At 36.1% G+C, this 19523-nt stretch overlaps 1 protein-coding gene across 1 annotated transcript in view; it reads right to left on the bottom strand.

The window, feature by feature from the left end:
* Nucleotides 1–820: 820 nt before the first annotated feature.
* LOC149553613 (transcription termination factor MTERF8, chloroplastic-like) overlaps nt 821–19523 on the bottom strand; it is a 36175-nt gene continuing 17472 nt past the window's right edge. Inside the window, exon 2 of the mRNA XM_089789029.1 lies at nt 821–1380. The gene's annotated coding sequence lies outside the window, so the exon portion shown is untranslated. The remainder of the gene's footprint in view (nt 1381–19523) is intronic.

The following is a 19523-nucleotide window of genomic DNA, read 5'->3' on the forward strand; positions in this document are numbered from 1 at the left end:
ATCAAAAGACTTTGTACACTTGAATATTTCGATCAATAAAGTGATGTTTTTGGTTGTGTGGGTAGGTTTTTTCCTTCATTCTAGAAAGGTTTTCTTAGGATATTTTTGTGTCTCTTTTATCTATTTTGCACTTTTTTGTTGTTGTTTATCTTTGATTTCTAGGTTAAAATCATTACAATCCCATAGGGTGCCCTTTTGTCTCATGCGTTGTTGCCTCATGCATTGTTGCAGTTGTCGTACCTTCAATGAAGGCTAACTTCTTTAGTATTGGAATGACTGCTTTTTATAGACTTCTGCACTTTTTTAATCTTTTATGTGCTGGTTGGCATAATGAATAAATTAGTTTATTGTCTTTCAATAATGACTTGATAAGACAGCTTATACTTAAATCAAAAAAAATTAAAAGAGCATATTACCTTCCACAACTCATCCCATGTCATCCCATCAGCATCCATACAATGAGTGGTCTCATTCTATGCAAAACCACTCATATTTTTCAATTCTTTCATAATTTTATAACCAAGCTTCCATGTTTTGAACTTGTTTTTTTAATTATCCTTTAAAAGATGAAGCTTCAAGTCCACATTGAACTTCCTTTCAATGGCAGTCCATGCCTCTTTTCGAAATCCCCCATCCTTTTCTACTAAGCTAGACTTGCTCTTTGAGAAAGTAAAGATACTTGTGTTCCATTTCTCTAGTCCACAATACCTTCTCCAAAGAAGCAGCTATTTGGGTTATTTGAATTTCTTCATCCATCATATTGAGCAAAACTGAAACTCATCACAATCATTTAACTTCAAATACTTTCAACATATAAATCACCATAACAAAGACAATAAATTAAATCTGTATTAATGAAGATGCCAGTTCAAAACACCATGTAATTCATTCAACACTAATGTCAAATATCTCATACAGTTGTACTCTCCAATCCAGAGGCACATGGCCAATATGCTACATCAATAAAAAAATACATAATACTTGAGCTTTGGCAACATTCTTGAACCTATTTTGCTTCGTTTGAACCTCTTCCAAAATAATCTTCAACTCTATCAAACGACACTAAACACTTCAACTCTATCAAACAACACTAAAGACTTCAAATCTATCAAATTATAGACAGAAAAAGCACCTAAGAATGCTGCAATTCATACTGCAGCAGCCACATATACAATATACATAACTCCTTGCTCAGCCATAGAAAAGATGATTACAATCCAGCTACTAATGCTAAAAAGATAGAAACGATAAAATTCTATACTGCTAAACATTTTACCATGTTCATTTTGGTGATGTAATCACCATTTTTCTGAGATGGACATCCTAGAGCATTGGAATATCTTCCCCATATCATCCATGTAGCAGGTACAGATAATCCATCTGCAATGGAACCTAAAGTTCTCAATGCCATTGTCAACATACAAATCACATTTAATAAGAGCCATCAATAACCTAAACACAAGTCACGTTCAATAATGAGAGACACACACTACAATCCCAATACCACTGCAAATGAAAGAGCAGAGCAAAGAGGCAGAGAGGTTACTAGGCTTTGTTTACAATACACAATCAAAGCCAACAAAGATACCATGAAAATCAAATAAACTAGTCTAAAAAGCAGCTATAGCATCTACAGCGTTGAGTCTGAAAACATGCATCTATGTTGCAGGAGTTTGTAAAGGTGTCATCATAGATCTTGCTACTTAAAGAACAGAGATAGCTGAGAAAAAATAAAACTTTAATGAAATGGTCTTCCTATAAGCTGAAACAGTTGTAGTTAGCTACAGTTCTATTTTGGTACATTATTGATATTGATAACAACTACATGCTTCCATTGCTCATTCATCTGAAATTTTTGATTTGAAATTTCCTCTAATTAGCAAGTGACCTACTTGATATCTTACTTGAGCTTTTAGCAGAGGAGCAAAATTGCTCAGCCCAAAAGATTTCACTTCCTTCCATTTTTAGTATTTGCAATGCAAGAAATGTTGTACAGAAAGCAAAACAAAACTATGGATTCCACCAGCCATGCTAGTATTCCCAAAATATATAAAGTTGGAGCAACAGTGAAAGCCTGAAAAGCAACAAGACTGGGAAGACACAAATACAAGGTACCTATTCGAGGTCTACACATTTGAAAACACAATCTGACTCAACTTCAATATGACAAATAATCATAATGTCTGGCTTCAGAAGTTGCTGCAACATGATTTAGATCTGCACACAGAGATACAGTGATCTGAAAGGACTTATGTGACAAATTTGAGAGACCCAAGTTAAATCAATCTAGTGGGCTGTGCATGCATTTGAGTAAGCCTGATGAACTCAAGCTGTGTTGCAGGTTGCCTGGATACACAGGTTCCAGTAGGATTGAATTTAATGAGCTTGTATAAATGGCCAGATTCTAATGCAGCGTTTGTTAGAGTTTTAAGCATGGACAGAGAACACCTGCTCAAAGAAGCTCACAAGAGTCACATCAAAATATGAGAGCTATGCTTGCAGACAAATGTTCTCGAGGAATTACAAATTCCCTGGGAAGGAGACTGTCCCTCAAAAAACAAAAAAATAGTTTGAAAAAAGCTGAGGAGAGATTGATCGAGATGAAGAAGAATTTCACCCCCAAGAGAATTAGGTCTCTGTTAGGAAATCTCAGAGCCAAGCTTTCCAAGGTTTGTTGTGCTGTTCTAGCTGCTATCTTCACTTGTCTGTTGGCTTGTACAACCAGTGGGGATGTCAAGAACTAGCAGCTGCTGAAGCCATGAAACCACATTGGTGTGATCTCTTAATGGGGATGTTTCAGAGGTCCTCAACTATTATGGGTAGTTTCTTGCCCTGGCTGGTTAGTGTGGGTTAATGATGACTGGGTTAGTTCAGGTTGGACTAACAGCATTTTACTTTCAGGTCCTGCAAGCAAGGGCTTGATAGTTTTGGGTATTCATCCGTGTAGGAGATTTGCTGCTTGCAGATGCCTTCTGGTGATAGATGAATCAGTGGGAATGTTAGCTAGTTTCTTACCTATGTATTGTAATGTACTTTTGGTTACTGTTATTAAGGATCTTATCAATATCTTGTATAAATTTCTGATCAGTATTTTTCAAACAGTGTGTTGTTTCCTGCATTTCATTCCTTCCAAGTTTAGTAATGAAAGCATGGCAGAAGACCATAGCAGTCATGAATCAGTGGGAATGTTAGCTAGTTTCTTACCTCTGTATTGTAATGTACTTTTGGTTACTGTTATTAAGGATCTTATCAATATCTTGTATAAATTTCTGATCAGTATTTTTCAAACAGTGTGTTGTTTCCTGCATTTCATTCCTTCCAAGTTTAGTAATGAAAGCATGGCAGAAGACCATAGCAGTAGATTTTAACTCAAAATATCTGAAATAAAGATACAAGGTTATGATGTAACCTTTGCTGACATTTGTTGTACTTTAAATTAATAAATGTCAATGCCAGAGTGCATCAGTCAGATTGTACTGAAGATAGTTTGGCTTTGGCATGTATAGGAGGATAAGGTTTTGTAGGTTTATTTGAATGGTAATGTTTGGATTTGTCATCTGAAATGCATTCAGTTGCTTATCCTGATGACTGAGCAAATTCCATAGTCATCAAAAAAAGTGTTACAGAGAGAGATTTCAAGTATGGAAAATTCAGATGCCTTTTAGGATCGTAAAGAAGAGATGTTTGATGGAAATGACTATCTAACCTCTGCCATGCACCATTGTCATATCAGATTGTGTTGTAAACAATCAATGTGGTGGTTCCATCTGCCAATCATTTACCATTCTCAAGATTTGGTGAGATCTAAAGTTGACAAACAGAGCATGCGCACTCACTTGCATTCCCACATCCTTAAAAGCCCAATTATGACTATAGTTCCAGAATCATATAGATGTTGTTTAAGAGCTTATGATGGCTGTCATACTGCTCTGAAATTTATTTCTAAAATTGCTCTCTACATAAATTATTGTGAGGGATACCAACCAATCCCATTATTTCTGTGGGCTTTGTTCCTGTAGGAATTTTCGGTAGATTTCAATTAGAAGTAAAAAACAAATACAGGAGTTTAATTTTTCAATTAGAAAAACAAATAGTTTGAGGAAAGCCAAGCACTACATTAAAATGAAACAGAATTAATGGATTTCTCGGTTTAGAGATGGTGAAGCAGCCAGAACAAGGAACTAGAAGCATAAAAGTGACAAGAATAATAAGTGAGAACAGATAAAAGACCTGCAGGCATGAATAAGGACTTCAAAACAAGGCTTAGAAATTGGGTCTTCAAGCCCAAGGTTTAAACAGAGAAGGAAAGAAAATGTATTAAAATAGGTCAATTAGGCTGTCGATGTAGGGCAAGCTTAGAATATAAAAGAGGAGCCTTCAAAGGTTTTCCAACGAACTGTTTGTCAATATAGCCACCATATTTCACAAGAACTATATCCACTACATGGTATGCATTTACTTGAGATAGACTTTCTATATCGATTAGTCTTGTGTGGTATGTTACTCAGGCAGTGGGATGTCACATTCATCATATACCAATACAACCCTGACACTACTTTCACATATAATAGACAAAAATCTGGTGTATGATGCCCCTTTGAGCCCAGTATACAAGTCTATAGAAAACAGAAGACAAACAGATCATAATAAGATAATTGTTGAAAAAAGGCTCTAAAAGTCCAGTCAGAAAAGAGGCTGGTGGCCAGTGCTACAGTGCCCAACATGCACATCGAAAGTCCTCGGTTAGTATTTTGGTGCATGGAAATAATCAGATATAAATGCGGACAGAGATGCTCAAGGGAGGCTAGGTGGAAAAAAGGGTTCAAGACTTTTTCAAAATATTATCGCCTAAACCTTATGCCTATTTTTAGCGCTGGTTTTATTTACCATGATGAATATTTGATTAGCGCTGGTTTTATGCATATCTTAACTGGTCAATAGAGGCAAACGACAGAAGCATCTCAGAACATAGGCCAACAAAGTTGTCTCGGGCCAAGAAACAAACCCTACCACTATAGAGTCAAAACAACGAACTGCCAAAAGACTCAAAGATGAAAGCAACTAAAACTAACTCATTCTGGGTTTTGGTTGGCTTTATTTGACCACCTACGTTTTCTTTTTTTTTAATTGGTACGCTTTTTGAGTGATGCTAATTTGGGGTTTTATACCTTGGGCATTGACTGGGCATTTTGTAATTGTATGTGTCCCTGCACTAATGAAGCAGACAATCACCTTTGAGGATACTTGATGTCAGTAATGTTTGCTGGCATCTCCTGAGGTTAGCATCATCACTTTAAAAAGTAAAAGAAGCCTCTAATGACAGTATGTCAGAAATCTCTTCAACAAAGATAGAGTTGCATATTTTGAAAGTTCAAAAGTGACAATCACCCAATCTCACTTGAATGGAGATTGGAAAACATAACAAAACATTAGAATCACAACAAAGTTGTAGGATATTTCTGCATTTGTTACCAGATATGTGTATCCTCATGTATGCTCATACTGGACATGATATGAATATGACACTCTCGGATATGGTGTTTAGCCTTGAGTTTTTTATTTTCAAAATCAATTTTTTTATGCTTTTGAACTGTATTACTATTTTATTTGTTAATTGAATGATCCTTTTCTTTTCTATAAACAGAGCACTGATATATTATGATACCTGATGAATTTAAAACTCCATAGTTGTGTCTCTATGTATTAGCTTCTCATAAAACATGTGGGCAGCATTCTTCTTTTAGCTAAGAAGAAATGGTGGCTATATATGAAGGGCTATGAAAAAGTCTGGTTTTATGATTGAATGGCTAGGATGGTTGTATCTAACTTTAATATATCTGTGTAACTTTAGAATAGAAAACTTAGGGGAAGAGGTCAATATTAAGTGTTAACATAGTTGCTGGTTTGGGTTAGGGGATCTGGGTTGCTTTTGGAGTTTTCTGTTTTTTAGTATATAAAACATGCAAAAATCATCAATAAATAAATATATAATTCTTCGTACATTCTTTTTCTCAACATTTACACTGTGTTTCATCAACATCAAATCTTTTTTATTTTTAATGAAATTTTCATTCTTCAGCGAACTGTTAAGTTTGTAGTTACAGTCAGCTTGATATGATCATGAGATTCATTATTAATGGTAAATCATCATTAGATAAATATTCTTTTATATATATAATATGTATTACATATATATTATACATATGGTTATTTATTTTATTATTACACTAACTGATGTTTAAACCTTGGAGACATCCTCCTTTCATACTTATATGAGATCCAAATCTGCATTTGAAACATATCTATAACAATGGCAATATTATTACATTTGTAGAAACGATCCATGTTACTTAACATGTATCAGAGCGTAGTTGCAGATGTAAATTAAACACAGTCTATAGTCTATAGTAGACAAGGAAATAATATTGGAGCTTCCAGAAAAAAATATCATTGAATGTAGTGCTTGACTTAATATTTGCATGGGAATCAATTTTACTTTGTGGGTTTGGAGTCTGCTGCCATGGCTACGAATGAACATCATTTTGCAGAGGTTCAGTATATTTGAATTGTTGTTGGGGAACACAAAAAATCCAAACACAAGCATATTTGATATAAGGAGAATATATAATTTACAGGCAGCAGTAGGAGATTAGAAGGCAAGCATCCAGGAGACACAATTAGCAATGATAAAGATGGACTGCATTTAATACAGTTGGATACTGATTATGAAAGAAAAATAAAAAGACTTACCTATTGATCAAACATGTTTTCTCCCGATTTTTTGACTATTACATTCAGACTGATAAGTATTACCTGGAGCAGCATTGGAGGAGAATAAAATAAAGAGCATTATAATTTACACGTGGATTTATGAAGCATAGGGAAGTCACTTACGGAGAAAGAAGTATATTTAGATATCCTGTGAGCAAATGGCAGAGCCAGCATAATATTATTAGAACAGTGAAAATATAATTAGCAAACATGATCTGCATAAGGAACTGAGGTCAGCGGTGAACGTATAAGCTGTACAAGATGGAGACATTCAATGCCCAAAGGGGATAGATATTGAACGTTATATATTATAGAGAACTTTGGGGGACCACTAACAGCCATCCTCATATAAAAAGAAGAAGACAACGATACAGTACCGCAGTGATAGGAATCAAATCCAGCAGAGTCTATGGTAAGTCCAAGCAATTCGAGAATCAGGAATCAACATAATATTGGCTGTGAACAAATACAGAGAGGTAGACAATACGAGCATCATCTCTATGAGGCTCAAACTTATGTCAATGGAATTAACAGAGTGCTTGCATATTAAATGGGACTTTGGTTCGAGAGAGTTTGCAGCATCTTCACATCACCCCTCATGAAGGCAAGAAGTGAGCATGAAGGAGAGAACAACCATAATAAATCAGAGAATATCCATACAGAGAAAAACAATCATCAAATAATCATCAAATAAGGACAAATACATACATACCCGCCAAGGTGTAATCACATCCAAAAACCTCATATTATGGAAAGCATGACTTCGGTGGCAACTAAAATATGAAAGCTAAGTATATATGGATGTATATATATAGAGGCATCCGTCAACTCTCCATCAAACTCAACGTAATACCGACAAGTGCAGAGGGGCTTCATAGACCACATCAAACAATAATATGGAGATAAGTATCTATTTCATTAGATTTAAATGTATATCGATAGAGAATTGGTTAGGACATTTATTGGATATTAATAAATATCATAATTGATGTTTGTCTCTAATTCACTCATTTCTCTCTCGTACAAGTCATTTAAAAATTGAGATTCCTGGTGAAATATAATTACTTGGATTTGTAAACATGTCAGCCATGGAAGGGTTGAGATTTTTTTGATTCAACTCATTTGCATGAAAGTGTTCTTGCAAAGTGTTGAATTGGTGTCAATACTTTTCTCTTCTACACCTCTTGATGGTATTTAATTATCTTTAGAATTTATTTGTTGGACAAGTATTCTATTATGAGTAAGCCACAAAATATATGAGTTTTTTTTGTCCCATGACTCTTGCATAGTATCAAGATAGCCAACACTTGCACTAAGATAATGTTATTTTACCCATTTGCAAGTCATACTAAGACCATAGCCTAATTCAAATTAAGGAGTGGGTAGAAGAAGTCACAGTAAATTGAATAAATTAGTTCATAACATTAAGAAAACCTACAAGGGACATTACAGGATCTTAGGAATTATGACAAATTACGAGAGAAATACATATCAAATTTTATGATTAGAACAATTTAATGATATTGAGGAGGGACTTGTATAAATCCAATCCAGTGGATTTGTCCCAATAAGATAAATTTTCTTTTGAGTAAAATTTCTAATTATTCTATTGTAAATATCTTGTAATTGTATTTCAGAACTATTTACCCTAACCTTTTCCAAGAATGTTATTACAGGAAGAGAGAGATTGAAATTCAGAGGGAGACTAACGATTGAGGCAACCCTAAAAGAGAGGTAGCATATAGAGGATGTGATTCAGTTAACCTTCAGTGATCTTTATCATATTGATTCAGATGGAGTAAACCATGTTGTGATGGAATCTTTAGCGATCGATAAATCATAACAGTCAAGAGGACTGTAATTCATGCAACTATGTGATTTTAATGGGCCCACCTCTCGTGTACATCATGAGAAATTGGTGACTTAAGTTGAACCATCTACAAGTGTCTCTCTTTGATAAATAAAACTTGATGTGTGAGTTGTAGAGTCATTCAAGTGGCACAATCATACTCAATCAAGATATTGGCATATTGTGGACGAGTTTGTGTTCGCCTCTACTATTAAGCTAAATGAATGTTTGGACTTTCAATAGATAAAAGAATAAACTAGAACTTAGAAAGGAGTTATCATATTTGATACAAAATTGTTCAACAATATAAGAATAAGTGGAAATTTTACATCGTGGGGGAATAATAGTCAATGTCTCATTCCCACTTAAACCACCTTTAGAGGCGAGATGTTCCATTCTCAAATAATCTAAAAGGACAATTTATAAATCTTCATGTGCAAAAAAGTATTTTTATCTTTTACATTTATCTACTCTTTATAATCTCTCTCTTATTTGTAATTCTATACATACCTATGTTCCCTGGGGATACGTACCCGGCCTAAACCCCGGCGTTTCAGGGACGGGGGGACAGGTATGGGACGTCCCCTAGTCGTCTCCAAAAAGTGAAAAAATGCATGGGACGTCTTGGAAACTTGGGGACGCCAGAGGGAAAAAAGGGGGACGGCCAGCTGTATGCAGTATCCCTTTCCATACTGGGTACGACTAGCCATCCCCTTTTTTTGTTTGCATAAAATTTAAAAATTTTAACATAAAAAAATATTTTAAAGCCTCCAACTTGGTCGGCCAGGTTGGCCCCACCCCTCCAAATGCCCTAAAAGGCAATAGAGGCAGAATAGGAGTAGCAGGCTGCTTGATTTTTCTATGCTTTGTTTTTTATGTTGAACATGAACATGATTATGATACATTGATACTTATTACTTTATGGCAGCCCTCTACCCTTTGGGCCTATAGCTTTGGGCATATTTTGATTTTGATTTTTAGATTTATCATGTTTATCATTATAACATTATGATATTGACAATTAATGTTCATTGTTCAGTGTTCACTAATATTGATATGCATTTTGACAATTGGGTACTAAAATCGGATATTATTTCCTAGATGGCATTCAAATGTTGTATGTTATGGTTCTATAATGTTTAAATGACATGCTCATATGAATGACATATATATTTGCAAATTTCAATGTATGTATATATATATATATATATAGCCGTCCCTATTTGCCATCCCCCCTCGTCCCCAAAATCGCCAAAAAAATTTGCCATCCCAAAAACCCATCCCGCAGTCCCCTAGCATTCCCGTACTAGAAACTCGGGGGAACATAGATGCATACCATAAGGGTTATTTGCCTTGAGCTTTTCCTTTATGTTTGAGGATGTTCTTACAGGAAAAGAAGGTTAGTACTTTACACATGCTACCAAATATTGTGCAGACTCGATCTAATGATAGTAGCTCCACAAACCCTGATGATCAAGATGGATGAAGTGAGGCTCTTGAAGCAAACATCTTTTGATGATTGAAATTATGAGATCCTTCTACATTAAGAGGGAGTATGAAACTTCTTCTAAGGCAACATAGGAGCCTAGAAGATTGATACTCAGAGGGAGTCTAGAAATACATGTCGGTGACTGCATGATGTTGATGGGCCTACTCCTATGTATATAATGAGGAAGTGATGACTTATCACCAGAAAATCAAAAAATCGATTCAGAGTGAGTTTGACAAGCATCCTTGGGTGAAGAGAGTTTCTGAGGCAGTAACAAGAGGACCTGACTTCCCAAGATCGATGTTCAGAAGGAAAATTTTGAGATGCAATCCTTTGTGGATGATATCTTCTCTATGAGGAGAATATCTAAGAGAAATTGTTTGTAATTCGCTCTCCTCTATGAGAGAGATGCCTGAGGTGAAAATCTTTGTTCCACCCTCTAGTAGCAGCTATGGAGGGTCCACCCTCTGACTTGGTTCATGGTAGATATCATGTGAGTTAATACATGATGTTGTTGTGATTATGTCATGAAAGGTGATGATCTTATCAATAGTTGGACATGTTATCATAACAAACTACATTAAGTAGTTGTCCTAGAGTCCTGAAAGTTATGATAATGAATAGAAGGTAAACAATTGAAAGGTGACGATCTTATCAATAGCAGACATATCTCCTAACACCAAAATGTGTTGGAGAAAATGTTATCATGGTTCTTCGGGCCAGATTTTGCCAGACACCATGAAAGTTAGTATGGTTCTTCAAGCTGGATCTTGCTAGACACTATAAGTTAAATTTATTATAGACCACACTTAGGGTGGTGTTTTGACTTATATTGAAGTTATAGAAATTACTTAATTTCCCTCTTTGCTAAAAGAAGAAGTGTTGAAGAATTTAGCCTCATTGTGAATCGTAGCCAATTCCATATGTAATATATGTTATTACATATATGTGTGTGTTGATAGATTTATGTCGATATCCTTAAATATGTCATTCTAGGAATATCATACTGATATGATATCAATCTTGCCTAACTAAGAAGGAGTGTTAAGTTTGTAGTTACAGTCAGTTTGATATGAGCATAAGATACATTATTGATGGTAAATTATCATTAGATAAATATTCAATTATATATATATATATATATATATATATATATATATATATATATATATATATATGGTTATTTATTTTATTATCACACTAACTAATGATGTTTAAACCTTGGATACATGTCTCTTCAAGAGACATGTCTCCTCCTCTCATACTTATATGAGATCCAAATCTGCATTTAAAACATATCTATAACAATGGCTATATTATTACATTTGCAGAAACAATCCATGTTACTTAACAAAAACAAGCAATGAAGTTGGGGATGACCAGTCTTATTGAGGAGGACTAAGCAGTTGGAGCCATGAAAATTATTGTTTTTGAATTATTTTATCTATTTCTTGTCTGTTTTTAAGCACTCCTTATGGCACTCAGTGAAAACAAAAATAGTAACGGCTAAAAGAGATTTTGCAGGGTTGAAAGGAGAATGAGAAAGAGCAGCTAGCAGACTGGTAGAAAAGGCATCAACTGAGAAGCAGGGGATTTACATAACAGGTCCACAAGGGTATTTATGTGTGCAAATAGTTATATGAATTGCGAGGAGCAATTCCTAATGATTTTTGGTGGATGTGTGAGGCCTTCTGTTAGAAGCATTTATTGTAGTACCAAAAGCTCAAGTTGTTACTGTCCGACACAAATGTCAGATGTAACCAGAGCTATGGGAGTCGACAATCTTTACGGAGGCGCTGACCACCAAGTCAACAATCTCCCCCTCAACACCAACTGAAGGGAGACTCAAACCTATGACCCAAGGCTCTGATACCACTTGTTAGTAGCATTTGCCGTTGCACCAAGCTCAAACTGTTAATGCTCGATACAAATGCACAGATTTACCCAGATCCACAGCACAAAACTCCAAGGAAGTGTTGACCACCAAGTCAACACTCTCAACACCTTTTTTCCTTACTATTATATTCTATAAAAGGTTGGGACATAATAGAGAATTAAAGAATGCTACACAAAATGGTAGAGAGACTGGCCCTTACAATATACCTAAATTGGTGAGAAAAAAAATTATATATTTCAGAGAAAGGTCACCATCACAATCTGATTTGGGCATATTGAATCATCCCTAGCAAAAAATTCCAAGAGACGTCATTGCTAGGGATACCCAGTAATAAAGACAATTTCTTCTAAGATATGGATGGAAATCAATCATCATAGCATTTGTGAAGCAAGTTGATAGTGTATGCACAACAATCAGGACCACTGCCCAATCAACATCAGTCCACAAACACAAAATTAAGTAATATGATAAGAATAAAATGTTTATCAATCGATGTCTGTATCATTGTGACTCTTGGATGGAATAGGATATTGAATGAAAGCCAAGCAAAGATGAACGATATAATGGAGAATTCATTTTCTATTTCATTATATCTCCTTGTGGATCAAAAACTATGCTTAAACCAAACTGAGCATGAAACTTCTCTATGTTTTGTATTCTTTTGTGTTGAAAACCCCTGGTTTAAGGGAACTAGAATTTAGTCACCAAAGACATCCATTGAACACCTAAAGGAAGCCATGTGAAGGTTCAACTGTAGTAATACAGAAGGAATTTGTTATCCAAGAAATCTGTTCAGACTTGTTTGAAGATTTGTATGGATTTGCATGATTTGGTCTCGATTTTTCAATTGTTGTAAAAAAAATTAACAGTGTAAGAAAAATAACTTGGAATTTTGATTTTTTGAACACCCAAACAGACAATATATTTTAAGCTTGGTAACAAGGCTTCTTGGTTTCTTTTTACAGACATGTAGCAATATCATTGAACATGGTCATATTTTACCAAGTTATGAGACATGTGTTCGGCTAAACATTTGTTTTAGGGGAATTCTCTACGGTACCCACTGTCATGGAAATTGTAATATACAGTAAAATGTTAATTATTGTTAGTTGGACAGCTATTATTTCTGACCCGAAAATAGCAGCACTATTTATGGGTAGCTTGGACAGCTGTTCGTCCTTATCTATGAATAGCGGTTGTATTTATGGGTGGTTTGGACAGTTGTTTGTCCACTTCCCAAAAATTAGTAAATGGTTATTATTTACTAATTTTAGAGATTCCCTTTTGGACACCTTGCAACCAATTCTATTATTGGCTGTTGAGTTGTCTTAATCTCAGCCGTTGGTTTGATTTAATTTCGGTCGTTGGTTTACCAGCGAGCGTAGTATAAAAAGGGGTCTAGGGGGCATTTGGAGAGCAAGGGAGAAGCTTTGTGAAGCAGTCTTGTAGTGTTAGCAAGGGCACAGTGAGAAGCTTTGGTGAATCAGTTTGCAGTGTTAGCAAACAGTCTTGCAGTGTTAGCAAGGGCACAGTGAGAAGCTTTGGTGAAGCAGTTTGTAGTGTTAGCAAACAGTCTTGCAGTGTTAGCAAAGGCGCAGTGTTAGCGCGGGGATAGTAGTGAGGAATATCAGCGGGAGAAATTAGGAGGTTGTCAGAGTTCTGCCAGTGTGAGGCAAGGAATTTTGTATCTCTTGATTTGCTAAAGTTTAATATAATTTCTCATCTGTAGAACTGGTTTTCCCTTAGGGGTTTTTCCAGGGACAATTTGTCCAAAAATATTGTGTTGATTGTGTTGCGCATTTCTTTCCGTATTTTAAGTGAAGTTGCAGTTGTGTTATTTTTCGATATTAGCTGGGAATTTGTTTTCAGCAGTTTAATAATCATTTACGATAGGAGATTAATAATCAGTGATTGCAATAGTTGATTTTTCACATGGTATCAGAGCATTGTTAAGGGTAGAAGAGTTTTGCCCTAGGAAAGAAATTTTGATCTCTTTAGATTTATTATTGCTTTAAACCCTTGAGATGGCTTCAGCTGGTTTGAGAGATCAGGATAGATTGGATGGTGCCTCAAATTTTGGTGTCTGGAAGGCCAGAATTTCTTTATTGTTGGAAGAGAATGGTATCAAGGATTATGCTACCAGTGGTGTACCTGTACCAACGGATGCAACACAGCTTGCAGCATATAGGAAGGACGATGCCAAAGCGAGGAGGATTATCCTTGATGGTGTCAAGGATCATATTGTTCCACATATCTCGAAGCTAGATATAGCAAAGAAGATGTGGGATGCCATTCTAAATCTGTACCAGAATGCTACCACTAACAGGAAGTTGATTCTCAGAGAGAAGCTAAAGAATACTCGGATGAATCAGGGAGAAGACGTCACAAGTTACCTCACCAGGCTCAGACTTGTCAAGGATGAGTTAGCAGCTGTTGGAGATAGGCCTAGTGATGATGAGCTAGTGAGAATAGCCCTAAATGGGTTTACTAAACAATGGAGTTTCTTTGTTCAAGTTGTCAGTGGACGAGATACTTTACCGAGTTGGGATCGACTATGGACTGATTTCACTCAGGAGGAGTTTAGACTAAGTCTTGTCAATGGGGCCAACAAGAGTCAGAAAAATGAGGTGGAACAAGAGAACGTTGCCCTAGCGGGTAAAGGGAAAGCAAAGAAGGGATCTAGCAAAGGATCAAATTCACAAAGTGACAAGAAGAAGAAGGACCTTTCTAAGGTCAAGTGCTTTGGATGTCACGAGTTTGACCACTATGTCAGTGATTGCCCAGAGAGGGAAAAGGGTAAGAAGCAGGTGGCAGCTTCAGCAAGTGCAGAAGAACTCTCCAGCAGAATGGAAGATGAGTTTGCACTCATAGCTTGTATGGTTAGCTCAACCTCACAGTGTGTTTGGTATATAGATAGTGGGGCGTCATTTCATATGACAGGAGTTAGAGAGTACTTCTCCAGTTACAAGGAGGAGGACACCAACATCCAGATTTCTATGGGAAACTTGTCCAAACTCAACCCTGTTGGGAAAGGGACTATTCAGTTTTAGAGGGAGAATGGAAAGATAATTCCTCTTCATGATGTGTTATATGTGTCGGGCTTAGGTATGAATTTGATTTATGTATCTGTTCTTCAGGATAGGGGGTATAATGTACTCTTTAGAGGGACACATGTGTTGATTAAGCACAAGGATTGGAAATCACCCATAACTATTGGAGTTAGGAGTGGTCGCCTTTATACATTGCAGTTTGATACTCCTAAGGCACTTATGAGAAATAGTAATCCTAGAGATCTTGGAGAGCTATGGCGTGGGAGGATGGGCCATATTCATCATGGAGCACTTAGATTGCTTCGTGAGACAGTGACAGGTGTTCCGAAGGTGCGCACAGAGCATGACGATGTATCTAAGGAGAAGGATGTAGATCCCACTTTATATAGACAGTTGATTGGTTCGCTTATGTATTTGGTCAACACTAGACCAGATATAGCATTTGTAGTACACTCTCTTAGTCAATTCATGGTTGAACCAAAGAGAATGCATTGGATAGCGGCTAAGCATGTGTTACGTTACTTGTGTGGTACAGTCGAGTATGGGATCAGATATGTTCGAGGTGAAGGTATCAGGTTGATAGGCTATACTGACGCAGATTGGGCAGGAAGTACAACAGACAAAAGGAGCACTTTAGGGTGTTGTTTCAGCTTGGGATCAGGAGTTGTATCTTGGTTCAGCAGGAAGCAGAAGTTTGTGGCTCTAAGTTCAGCAGAAGCAGAATACATAGCAGCTAGCATGGCGACATGTGAAGCTATATGGCTTCAGAAGTTGTTAGTAGCCTTGTTTGGTCAGAAGGTTGAGACTACTGTGATACATTGTGACAATCAAAGTTGCATCAAGCTGTCTGAGAATCCAGTGTTTCATGATAGTTCTAAACATATAGATATCAGATATCACTTCATCAGAGATTGTGTACAAAGGGGAGTTGTTCGACTACAATACATACCTACAGATGAGCAAGTAGCAGACATTCTGACGAAGGCTTTGGGAAAGGTCAAATTTATCTTCTTCAGAGATAAGATGTGTGTCATGCAGAACAGCTTCCTCGCTAAGAGGGAGTGTTAATTATTATTAGTTGGACAGCTGTTATTTCTGGCCCAGAAATAGCAGCACTATTTATGGGTAGCTTGGACAGCTGTTCGTCCTTATCTATGAATAGCGGTTGTATTTATGGGTGGTTTAGACAGCTATTTGTCCACTTGCCAAAAATTAGTAAATGGTTATTATTTACTAATTTTAGAGATTCCCTTTTGGACACCTTGCAACCAATTCTATTATTGGCTGTTGAGTTGTCTTAATCTCAGCCGTTGGTTTGATTTAATCTCGATTGTTGGTTTACCAACGAGAGTAGTATAAAAAGGGGTCTAGGGGGCATTTGGAGAGCAAGGGAGAAGCTTTGTGAAACAGTCTTGCAGTGTTAGCAAGGGCACAATGAGAAGCTTTGGTGAAGCAGTTTGCAGTGTTAGCAAACAGTCTTGCAGTGTTAGCAAGGGCACAGTGAGAAGCTTTGGTGAAGCAGTTTGCAGTGTTAGCAAACAATCTTGCAGTGTTAGCAAGGGCGCAGTGTTAGTGCGGGGATAGCAGTGAGGAATATCAGCGGGAGAAATTAGGAGGTTGTCGGAGTTCTGCCAGTGTGAGGCAAGGAATTTTGTATCTCTTGATTTGCTAAAGTTTAATATAATTTTTCATCTGTAGAACTGGTTTTCCCTTAGGGGTTTTTCTAGGGACAATTTGTCCAAAAATATTGTGTTGATTGTGTTGCGCATTTCTTTCCGTATTTTAAGTGAAGTTGCAGTTGTGTTATTTTTCGATATTAGCTGGGAATTTGTTTTCAGCAGTTTAATAATCATTTATGATAGGAGATTAATAATCAGTGACTGCAATAGTTGATTTTTCACATAAAAGACAAGAATCATTAAGTTCACAGGCTGTAAACTCTAATAAAAAGCTTAGGTCTGGAGTCTGATTCCTAAATAACCTTTATAAGAAGCATGACTTAAAGAGTCTTCAGTCTTTTTAATTCCAAGGGTTCTCTACAAAACATGGATGACACAAGTTTTCATATTTTTGTCTTTCTCTGCCCATGCCACTGATGTTAATAGACAAGAAATATTTTAAGACTACTGGAACCCTAAATATAGTTTTAAATCTCACACTGTAAATCATAGTTCGTAAATTGTAGTTCTTTTTAAAAAAATCCTGATACAAGAATGCAATGCAATGATAGCTTCTACATTGGAAAATCTGATACAAGAATGCAATGCACTGATACCTTCTACATTGGAAACTATTTGCACTCGATCTGGAAAGGTGGTTCACGTAAAGCCAAAGCCTAATTTGCTCTTCAAACATATCAAAAGAATAGTTGAGAAAAACATTAGCGGGAGAAATTACTTTAACTAGATTGGTTGCAGGTTTGAAAAGCATTTTTCCCAGTCTGTCCTACAATCCATGCAGTTGTGTGAAAAATGGGTTGTCTTTAGTTAGTTCACTACAGTAATGTAGAAACTTTGAGAATTGACCTACGGTAACGTAGAAACTTCAAGACATAGACTAATATTACATGGTTGTAGTTTAATGTTTTAATTTCTTTCTAATTTTTGTTCAGAAAATTACTTTTTTCCTTGCTTTTACTTCCATGGTGAATAAGAGTTCAAATAAATAGCACTTTTCTATTTTAAAAAATAGGCAATAAATAATGAACTATGTACTAGACTATAGAATTGGAAAAGTTTTGAAATCTTATTGGATAAACAAATAACATATTAGCATTGAATGATTACATTAGTATTCCTGCCTTTGGCAGTATCTCAAAATTCCAAACCAACCAAGCAGGGAACATTACATAAAACTTGAATTTTGTGAATTCTTTGTTGACGTTGATTTTCATACAAATGACTTAATTAAAATGGAATGATATTATGAGCTTGAAAAGGATGTTGTAGCATCAGATAAAGAGGGGATTATTGAGGAAGAAGAGAATGAGGAAGAAGTGGATGATGAAGATGAAGAGATAGAGTAGATGCATGAATCATGGTACAATAAGGCAAATTATATGAGAGGGAGAAAGAGAGGAAGGATGAAAGACGGGAGAGACAGAAGCAAAGTAAGATAAAGAAGAAAAATCAAAAAGATAAGGAAGATTGGTGGATCCAAAACAAGCACACAGTTGTCAAATGTTCATGAGCTTCACTCATGAAACATTTCTCCTTACCCTGGTCATTTGATGCAGGAACATTTGGCTGCATCAGCAATCTTAAACATCCAAAAACAATATTTTTTTGTTTTATTTTAATTTTGCTGCGCTTTGTTTTTTTAATCTTGTGATTGTAAAGGGACACAATCTCACGTGCAAACATGAGGAAAGTTTCATACATATTTAGGAGCCATTTGAATTCACATTTCTTGAGCTATTTCATGCCCCATGTGCATGGTGAAGGAGACAGTGGCATAAGATAAGACTGGGCAAGCAAATTTTGGTGTTAAAGAAAAATAGGTTTGGTATTGAGGTGAAAAGGACAAGATTCCCATGCCCAAGAAGTGAAGATTCAGATTAAGACTTACTGGTCTTAGAGAAGGTTGGTCACCAAAATTTTACAGGTTTTGATATGCTGAAAGTGGAAAATAACAGAGAGAGAAAAGAGTACAAGGTAAAAGCTATCATATTTTATGATCATTTATTGGTGGAGACTTGAACTGAAAAAATAATGAATCTTATGTGAAGATTTCAGATCTTCTTTAATATCTACGTTCTGATTTTATTGACGTAATATGCAGATCTAAGTTTTACTGAGATAGTAATGCCTTGTGAATGATCATATTCAAGAACTCACAAATGCATATCATATGACCCTACGTAACCTGTAGTGCCTGCCCCTAAGTCACATTTCTGTCATCATTGCCAAACTCTTTTAGGCCAATTTATGTTGGATGATTAGTATTATTATTTTAGAGATTATCAGATGTTGGTTTACACTCAGTTTATTATATGATGAGATTACTTGGTACTCTATATTTCATGCATGTATGATGATTATTCAATGTTTTCAGTTATCGATGATGATTAGTTAGATGGTTTATTATCACACGTGCTTTCTTATGGATACTTACCCCATACTGCATGTGTATGGTATGCGTGTTTGTTTTTATTTATGTATGGTGTTTCTGATGTGATTAAGGAAGGGAGTCGTAGTCACCTGCTAGTCGGGATCTACACGATGCACCACTTCCTACCATTGTCTGTTTAGCTTAGAATATTGTGTTTGTACATGCGTGGATTTTATGCAGGTTGCAGGTACCGAGTATCGACTTCCCTGAATTGTCAGGATGAGCGTACCCTATCGCACTGTCTCAATGGTAAGAGAGGGGAGATAAACTCTTAAGTCCAATTCCTAAACCTTTTAGCCAATTGTCCTAATTGATAATTAGGACAAGTATCTGAGTTAAGTACCCTCCGAATGCATC

The sequence above is a fragment of the Cupressus sempervirens genome, chromosome 6 (assembly GCF_028749045.1).
Source record: "Cupressus sempervirens isolate cs-2001-9-10 chromosome 6, ASM2874904v1, whole genome shotgun sequence".
Classification (NCBI taxonomy): Eukaryota; Viridiplantae; Streptophyta; class Pinopsida; order Cupressales; family Cupressaceae; genus Cupressus; species Cupressus sempervirens.